Source organism: Triticum dicoccoides, chromosome 4B (assembly GCF_002162155.2).
Source record: "Triticum dicoccoides isolate Atlit2015 ecotype Zavitan chromosome 4B, WEW_v2.0, whole genome shotgun sequence".
NCBI lineage: Eukaryota > Viridiplantae > Streptophyta > Magnoliopsida > Poales > Poaceae > Triticum > Triticum dicoccoides.
The window spans coordinates 150098007-150108601 of NC_041387.1; positions in this window are offsets into that span (position 1 = coordinate 150098007).

The window sequence follows — 10595 nt, forward strand, 5'->3', positions numbered from 1 at the left end:
TGCTTATTGAGAAAATCGATCTTTTGATCCCAGTATAGGAAAAATTATCCTCACGGGTAGACAAATAATTGATAAACAGAAGACCAGTAGCATAAATTTATTACAGGGTTGAGCTGAGGCTGCTCAACAAATTATTACAAACTCGACAATATTTTACATAAGGGCGGTTATGACACAGGGGTGTGGTGGCATGCTACTAGCTCGAGGTAAAAGTGGTGGTGGATAACTTGACTCCTAACTAGAAGCTCATCGAGCGTCGAGGTGAGGCTCGATGAATTTATTTCTGGGGTGGCGGAAGCGGATATGATACAGTGACCAAAGCAGAATCGCACAGGACTGACTGGGACTCCTCTAGGCATCGGACTCGCTATCAAACTCTTCATCCATGAGATCGCCTTCATCAACATCTAGCCAAATCAACAAGTCAGGTGAGTACTTTGAAAGTACTCGCAAGACAGTTCGGACAAAAGATATAATAAATGTATGCATGAATGCGACATGAACAAAAATGATGATGCTCATCTCAATAATAATATTTTTCATGACTTGATAGATAAGACAAAAAAACTGAAAATCGATCGGGTGTCTGGAGGGACGCCTCGAAAGGTAAATAAATAAAGCTCATGCCGCAGTCGGGCGTCTAAGCGACACCACATAAAGGGCTTATAAAAGAAATGCCACAGTCGGACATCTGAGCGACGTCACAGAAAGGGCTTGAAAAGAAATGCCACAGTCGGACATTTGAGCGACATCACAGAAAGGGCTTGAAAAGAAATGCCCCAGTCGGACATCTGAGCGACATCACAGACAGGGCTTGAAAAGAAATGCCACAGTCGGACATCTGAGCGACGTCACAGAAAGGGCTTTAAAAGAAATGGCACATTCGGACATCTGAGCGACATCACAGACAGGGCTTGAAAAGAAATGCCACAGTCGGACATCTAAGCGACATCACAGACAGGGCTTATAATAAATGTAATTAACAAGTATGCCACCGTCGGACGTCTGAGCGACATCACAGACATGGCTTATAACAAATGTAAATAACAAGTATGCCACCGTCGGATGTCTGAGCGACATCACAGACAGGCTTATAACAAATGTAAATAACAAGTATGCCACCATCGGACGTCTGAGCGACATCACAGACATGGCTTATAACAACTGCAAATAACAAGATTAGTCCATCCACAAGAATAAGCTTTTAACCGGATTTTACACACATGTAGTCCACCGGAGTTTTGTCACTGAGGCTGATATCTGACAAGATAAGATGAATACAGTACTTGGACAAGTACAAGATGATTTAAAGAATTTGTGACTCTGTAGAGTTTGTACTAACTGACCATAGCCAACGGTTTTCCGTAGTCACGAAGGACTAGTTCCGTTTATGGTATTTCGGTAGAAACACATTTAACCAGTACACACCCATTTCCACCTCACGATGCCAGGAATCACCCTAGACAACGTTCAAGAAAAACTTTGAGACGGGGAGGTCACAACCTCGAATAGCATGGGATCAAATTTCTATACGCACGCTCTAAGGGGTGCCCCCCTCTCGGTCCCAACCAGAAACACCCATGCCCCCTGACCGGATGATGGGCTTTAATCCAGAGCCATGGAACCCTCATCCCGGCCTCTCTACTTGGTGTGTACCAGGAAAACGGTTGCAACTTACTAAGCCATATTCCTTTTGGAAAACATGTGGTAGTACAGGAAGGAAATGAATGGGAATGTGATTTGATTCACGATGACACGGAAGTCAAATAATCTGGCATAAGACTGGCATGTCACAACACCGCCATCTTACCCATCCTCATGCCATCACATGGCCATGCCAATACGTATCCAACAACATATGGTTTTCCGAAACTTACTTTCCACTTTTGTGCATGAAATATAACATTCAAAGAAATGTTCATAAGTATGCCATGAAACTCCTAAAATGCAAACGTGCAACAAACACTCATCATATCAAGAGTTCAAACATGCTTGCCTGGTTCGGAGTAGTCGGGGCCTAACTGGGTGAAGTTCGCAGCTCCATCACCTCCTCCGGTATCTACGGTATAAGAAGAAAAATACGTACGTAACGTAAATACCGTGAGTGTACAGAAAAGTGTTCCAAATATTTTTCAAATAAGTATGACAAAAAACTAGATAGAAAAAGAAAAATGACAGAAAAAGAATCAATCAAAAACTATTTTCTGTCTAAAAGTTATAAGAGTTTTGGTCCAAGGACTCATCTGTAATGAAACAGAAAACTCTCAGGGGCCTAAGCAGAAAAGTCCAGAAAACGGTTCGTTTAAAAGAAACGGCTGAGAGACTGACAGGCGGGCTCCACCCGTCAGGTTTGAATTTTCAAACGAGGGAAACAGGGCGCGACGGCACCCGTGAGATGCGGTGGTCGCCGGCGGCGATCCACTGCGAGGCAGGGGGATCGGACGGTACCTTCGTGATCAGCATGTCCTTCCGCGTCTGTGGGAGGTGGTGGTGGCCGCCGGTGAGCACTGTGTCAACGGCGGCCCTTGCTCCGGCGGATGGCGGTTCAGGCAGTCGTGGACCTCATCGGAGATAGCTGCGAGGGTCAAATTGAAGTGGGGGTTAGTCTCCGAGTTGCTCGAGAGGGTTGCTGACAAGGTTAGGGCGCCGGAGACGGCCTCACCGAAGTGAATTGAGGTGGAGGCCGAGGCGGAACGAGGTGGCCGGAGTTGAGGAATAAGGGCCCCTCGAGGCTCTTCCAGTGGCTAGGCGGGGTCTGGTGAGGTGGTGGAGTAGTGCGGAGGCGAGAGCAGGCTCGGGGGGGTGCTATTTATAGCCGGCCCGAGGCGGTTGCCGTGAACGGATAAGTCCGGCGAGTGATTATGGTAGCGCTGTGGCTGGACGGTCGGCTTAGGAGCTTGAGCGTCGACTAGACGGAGCATTGGTGCCATTCCAGTGTCCAACTCAGCACGGGAGGCGAGGTTACGGCCTGTCCTCGACGGAACGGCCGCACGGCCCGTCGGCGGCAGAAAACGTGCTCTGCGCGTGCCAGGCCACGACGACGGTGCTGCATGCGTGCACTGGCAAGGAGATGGCCACGCAGAGCTCTCAGAAGGTTTGGGCAGCGCCGAACGGCGTTATGCCGCAGGGTTGTCCCCTGTCGGCCGCTACGGTGGTTCTGCCGCCGCAAAACACGCCGGCACAGGCGGGCCAGGGTGCCACCGATGCTAGGAACGCGCCAAGCACGCATGTGGAGCTCCGGACAAGAAGGAGGGACTGTGAGCAATGTGCCAAGTGCACTGTGGACATGTGATTGAAACTCTAACGAAGAAACGACACTGAATCTGAATTTTTTTGAATATGAACAGCAACAGTGCATGCCAGGTGTTCGACAGAATGATTTTGGCATGTGGGGATTTTTCCTTGAGCTGGTTTTTGGTGGAGTGGTCTCTCATTGCAGCTAGAGGTTGCCTGAATTTTGGTGGAATATTTGGAGGAGTGTAGATATGAATTTCACCAAAATTGGCAAATCTGGTCCAAACTTGCAGAGGGTGAAATTTGAAAATTTTGAAAAGAAGAAGAGTAGATCTTGATGGTTCTAGGTTGTGGGTACCAAGGACTATCCAAGGGAGTTAAGTTGAGACCAAAAACCAAGGGCATTAAGGTACATGCTTTGCAAAATACCTAGGCTCAAAATAAAGGACAGAAATATTTTGGGGAAATAATATAATGGAATAAAATCCAAAAATGGATTTTATTAGTTTGGACAGAATGTTTGGATTGTCCAAAAGGGGAATGAGGAGTTTTGGGAAAATTTTACCATAGGAGGCATGGTAAAATCAAGGAAAGATCAAAATCAAAGACAAGCCCAAAACCAAAAAGGTTTTCTTTCTGCAAACAAAAACCATAAACAAATTTGGAGCGTCACAGCACCTACCCCCCTAGGAAAAATCTCGTCCCCGATATTTCAGCTGATCCTTAAACAGGTGTGGGTGCTCTGTCCGAAGGAAATCCTCTCTCTCCCAAGTAGCTTCATTCTCGGTGTGATTGCTCCACTGAACTTTGAAAAACTTGATGGTTTTCTGTCGGGTCCTCCTCTCAGACTCTTCTAATATTTTTATTGGGTGCTCCCAGTAGGTGAGGTCTGGTTGCACGTCAATATTTTCATGTGCTACTTGCTTCTCTGGGTTGCTCACGTACTTTCTCAACTGCGAGATGTGAAACACGTTCTGGATACCAGATAAATCTCCGGGTAGGTCTAACTGGTAGGCTACCGTGCCTCTTCGGGCGACTATATGAAATGGTCCGATGAATCTTGGTGCTAGCGTTCCCTTAATCCTGAATCGCTGCAGACCCTTCATAGGAGAAACTCTTAGGTATACCAATTCTCCGGGTTCAAAACTGATTTCCCGATGCTTTCGATCGTAATAACTCTTTTGCCGACTTTGAGCTGTCTTGAGTCAATCTCTAATCGTCTTAACTTTCTCCTCAGCCTCCTTGAGCATATCTAGGCCGAAGATATGGCTGTCTCCGGTCTCTGACCAATTTAGCGGGGTACGACATCTTCTCCCATACAGAGCTTCAAAGGGTGCCATTTGCAAGCTGGCTTGATAACTATTGTTGTATGTGAACTCTGCATATGGCAAACTTTCTTCCCAACTGGTTCCGTAGGTGAGGACACAGGCTCTCAGCATATCCCCTAGGATTTGGTTTACACATTCAGTCTGCCCATCAGTCTGGGGATGATATGTGGTACTGAATGCTAGTTGGGTTCCTAGTGCCTGTTGTAGGTGATCCCAAAATCTAGAGACGAACTGTGTGCCTCTGTCAGATATGATAGTCTTTGGGGCCCCATGCAGGCAGACGATACGGGCAAGATAAAGTCTGGCCAGTCTTTGAGTGGTGTAAGTTGTCTTTACCGGAATAAAATGTGCCACTTTGGTTAACCTATCGGTTATGACCCATATGGCATCGTTTCCGTGTCGTGACCGTGGTAGTCCAACAATGAAATCAATTCCTATCTCGTCCCACTTCCACTCGGGTATCTTGTTTGGCTGTAACAGCTCAGCTGGTTTCTGGTGCTCTGCCTTGATACGTTGACAAGAGTCACAACATGCAACAAACGTGGCTATATCTCTCTTCATACCATGCCACCAACAAATTTCCTGAAGGTCTTTGTACATTTTTGTTCCTCCAGGATGGATTGAATACGGAGCTGTGTGACTTTCAGCCAGAATCTGCTGTTTGAGGTCCTTGATATTTGGTACGCAAAGTCTCACTCCGTACCACAATATTCCTTGCTCATCTATGTTGAATTCTGAGGCCTTGCCCAAACTCACTTTCCTTTTTATGCCATCAATGCTGGGGTGTCCGTGCTGAGCCTCCTTAATCTTTTCCATCAGGGTAGGCTGTATTTCTAGATTCGACACACTGCCTTCGGTAACCATTATTAAATTGAGTCTGGCAAATTCTTGTTGTAATTCTGGCCTCAACTTTGGTATACTATCGTCGTCCGTGCTGGGATTTCGACTAAGGGCATCTGCCACAACATTTGCCTTTCCGGGATGATAGTGGATTCCAACATCATAATCCTTCACCAACTCTAACCAGCGTTGTTGCCGTAAATTAAGTTCCGGCTGTGTGAAGATATACTTAAGACTCTTATGGTCTGTGTATATTTCACAACGATTTCCAAGTAGGAAGTGTCTCCATTCCTTGAGTGCATGGATGACTGCTGCTAATTCTAAGTCATGAGTGGGATAATTCTCCTCATGCTTGCGGAGTTTTCTAGAGACATACGCAACTACCTTGCCTTCTTGCATCAATACGCATTCGAGGCCTTTCCGGGATGCGTCACAATACACCTCAAAATTCTTGTGTATGTCTGGCACAATTAATACTGGTGCCGTTGTTAATTTGCTTTTTAGCTCTTGGAAGCTTTTCTCACATGCTTCCGTCCATTCAAACTTCTTGTCTTTCTTGAGCAACTGAGTAATTGGCTTTGCTATGGTGGAGAATCCTTCAATAAATCTTCGATAATAGCCTACCATTCCCAAGAAACTTTGTACGTCTGTTATGCTAGCTGGTGGTTTCCAGCCAAGTATGGCCTTGACCTTTTCCGGGTCTACTGCAATACCTTCTTGGGTGAGTACGTGGCCCAGAAAACCCACCTGTCTTAGCCAAAATTCACATTTGCTGAATTTGGCGTACAGTTGATGTTTCCTGAGTTCTCCTAGTACAATCCTGAGGTGATCGGCGTGCTCTTCTAGTGTTTTGGAGTATATTAGAATATCATCGATGAATACCACAACAAACTTGTCCATATACTTCATAAATACTTTGTTCATGAGGTGAACAAAATATGCGGGGGCATTGGTTAGCCCAAATGGCATTATTGTGAACTCATACAGTCCATATCTGGAAGTGAAGGCTGTCTTGGGAATATCTTCGGTTCGTACTTTCAATTGGTGGTATCCCGATCTCAAGTCAATTTTTGAGAAGACTTTGGCCTGAGCGAGTTGATCAAATAAATCATTTATTCGGGGCATTGGGTATTTGTTCTTGATTGTGACCATGTTAAGAGCTCGATAGTCAATACACAATCTTAGTGTTCCATCCTTTTTCTTGTCAAATAAAATTGGAGAACCCCACGGTGAGGAACTGGCTCATATATATCCTTTCTCCAATAATTCTTTTATTTGCTTCTTCAACTCTACCAATTCAGATGGTGCCATTCTGTATGGTTTCTTATAAATAGGAGCAGTTTCGGGTGCTAGCTCAATGATGAATTCTATTTCTCAGTCCGGTGGCATGCCTGGTAATTCTTCTGGGAATACGTCTGGAAATTCACATACTACTGGAACCTTGTTCAACTCAGAAACGTCCACCTTGTTTAATCTTGGTTGCCGGGGTATTTGTCTCTCTTTGGCTGAAACTGTTATTGTCTTCCCGTGATGGTGTGTGAGAATCACGGTCCGGTTGAAGCAGTCAATAAAACCTTTGTTGCTGGTTAACCAATCCATCCCTAGGATGACATCCAGTACTTTGCTTTCCAATACAATAAGGTTGGCGCAAAACTTCAATCCTTCAAATTCAATAACCACTCCTTGACAATAACTCTGGGTCACTTGCTTAATCCCAGGGGACTTGATGATCATTGATTTTTCCAAGGGAAGCATCGAAAAATTATTTTGCAAAGCAAAACTTTTCGAAATGAATGAGTGAGATGCTCCAGAATCAAACAAAACCATGGCAGGTATTGTGTTGACAGGGTACATACCGAGTACGATATCTGGGGCGTTCTGTGCTTCCTCTTTGGTCATGTGGTTCAGGTGACCCTTCCGGTGGTTGTTATTGGGGTTGAAATTGTTTCACTTGGGCGCTGAATTATTACCACCGTTGTTAGGCTTCGGGGTTGAGTTCCTTGGCTTGGGGCACTGCTTGGCATAGTGCCCTTTTTCTCCACAAGCGTAACAAGTGACGCCTGGGCGATATGTGAACTCCTTGTCTCTTGGATGGAAATTCTTGATTGGGCGTGAATTATCCGTCGGGGTTTTGTGTGTACTACCCTACTGACTTTCAGTCTTGCTTCTGTGGTTGCGAGCAAAGGTAGTCTGGTCCCTTTTGCATTTGCGGAAATCTTCCAGGCTACGTCCCTCATTTTCCAGGGTAATGGCGTTATCCACCAGTGTTTTAAAATCTGGGAAGGTGTGCACAACCAGTTGGCATCTAAGGGCGGGTGCCAGGCCTTCCAAGAATTTTTCCATCTTCTTGCTCTCGGTCATGCGCTCTTCATTGGCGTAGCGAGACAGCAGAGTAAATTGGCTGTTGTATTCTGACACTGTCATGGTCCTTTGCTTGAGGTCATCAAATTCTCTCTTCTTGATTTTCATAACACTCTTAGGAATATGTGCCCCACGAAAACCTTCTTCCAAATCCTCCCAGGTTATTTCATTTTCGTTGGGGTGCATGTGCAGGAAGTTTTCCCACCACGATGCGGCTGCTCCGGTGAGATAATGTGGTGCATACAATACTTTTTCACGGTCTGAACACTGTGCAATAATTAATTTTCTCTCCAGGTCTCGAAGCCAGTCGTCGGCCTCAAGAGGTTTGTCAGTATGAGAAAATGTTGGAGGATGCGTCTTCTGTAACTCGGATAATTTGGATTGCTGCTGATACTGACCATGGTTACTTCCCATATCGATGAATTGGTTCATCATTTCCTGGTGTTGTTGCTGACTCTGTTCATACAGACGACACACTTGGGTAAATGTTGTTTCACTGTCCTATTGACTTGTCTGTCCTTGAGTGAAATTGTGGTTTTGCGGTGTGCCATAATTTTCTTCTGGCTGATTTGGCATGGAGTGCGTCCAAGGACGAGACATCTTTCACTCTGGGGATATATTTTGTGAAACTCATAAGACAAGAAAGAGAGTCGCAAAAGTCAAATAAATCACACAAAGAAAATTTTAAAACTCCAGGATATTTTTGAAAATACACGGTTGCGCGCGGAGAAGGACTATTACATATCTTACACGCAAGCATAATTATACATTACATCACTCAGGATATGCGTATATGATCCTGACATGTTATTTAGACTAGTGCACTTCTCCAGATCCTACATGATGCGCAAACAGGCTACTTCTCACAACCTATGTACATATAAACATATTACACAAGTCGGTACATCGCATGTCGTCTACGCATACTCAATCGTAGATGGTGAGGATCTCCCTTGGCCTGCCGAGGGTGAGACGCAGTGACGCTGGGGAATCAACCTCCTCCTCACTAATAGGTTCCAGACGAGGAACGCTGTGCTGAGCTGATGGAGCAGGTGCCATAGATGGAGTAACCTGAATATGAATGGGCGAAATAGGTGGGGTAGCATGTATGGGAGTGGGTGCAATGAGTGGTGCAGCGCGAACGGGAGTGGGTGCAATAGCCTGGTTAAATTCCTCAATGGTAGGAAGACGACGAGCAGTGGCGAGAATGGTAGGTGAATGAGAAGCTGAGGACGAGATAAAAGTCAGCGGTGGAGCGGTGTGCAGGAGTTCCCTCCTGTTGGCAGCGCAGCCATGAACTGAGTCCATGCGGGCAGCTACGAGGTCGTCCACCATGCTGTCGAAGGCTGCCTCCAGGGCTCGGAGGTACTCGACAAGCATCTCAAAGGCCTCGTCTCGCTCTCCTCTGGGGCAAGAGAATGAGTAGTGACAGGTGTAAGGCACGTGGCATGGAAGGTAGCGGTAGCGACGGGTCTTCATTGCAGGAAGGACATCCCGAAGACAAGCTATCGCCTCGCGGGCAGCCATCTGCATAGCATGCCTCTCAGTAGGCATGGCTCTCCCCAAGAATCAGAAGCAGCATATCTCAGCACGCCCTCCCCTGAATTGCACCGCGGCTTGGTGCATGGTCAGACTGTCGTTGATCTTGTGTGGATAAAGTGTGAAGACTGGGCGCATGGATGGCCCCATCGCGACCTGAACGATGAAGGAGAGGAGCTTGACGAACCCCTCAGGCACGTTGGCGAACATCTGTGACTCACATTCGTCACCAGCCATCTACAAAAGTAGCCAAAAATTCTAAACGATCAGATCATAAATTTTATGCTGACTGCCACAAAATGACTACATTTGCAAAAACATGAATAAACTCTATCATGCTAATAACCAATTAGCGATCGCACCTAGTGGCTTCCTACAGTCAGCCTGGCTCTGGTACCAAGTCTGTCACGACCGACTTTTTCAATAAAATGCTTATTGAGAAAATCGATCTTTAGATCCCAGTATAGGAAAAATTATCCTCACGGGTAGACAAATACTTGATAAACAGAAGACCAGTAGCATAAATTTATTACAGGGTTGAGCTGAGGCTGTTCAACAAATTATTACAAACTCGCCAATATTTTACATAAGGGCGGTTATGACACAGGGGTGTGGTGGCATGCTACTAGCTCGAGGTAAAAGTGGTGGTGGATAACTTGACTCCTAACTGGAAGCTCATCAAGCGTCGAGGTGAGGCTCGATGAATTTATTTCTGGGGTGGCGGAAGCGGATATGATACAGTGACCAAAGCAGAATCGCATGGGACTGACTGGGACTCCTCTAGGCATCGGACTCGCTATCGAACTCTTCATCCATGAGATCGCCTTCATCAACATCTAGCCAAATCAACAAGCCAGGTGAGTACTTTGAAAGTACTCACAAGAAAGTTTGGACAAAAGATATAATAAATGTATGCATGAATGCGACATGAACAAAAATGATGGTGCTTATCTCAATAATAATATTTTTCATGACTTGATAGATAAGACAAAAAAAACTGAAAACCGATCGGGTGTCTGGAGCGACGCCTCGAAAGGTAAATAAATAAAGCTCATGCCGCAGTCGGGCGTCTAAGCGACACCACATAAAGGGCTTATAAAAGAAATGCCACAATCGGACATCTGAGCGACATCACAGAAAGGGCTTGAAAAGAAATGCCACAGTCGGACATTTGAGCGACGTCACAGAAAGGGCTTGAAAAGAAATGCCCCAGTCGGACATCTGAGCGACATCACAGACAGGGCTTGAAAAGAAATGCCACAGTCGGACATCTGAGCGACGTCACAGAAAGGG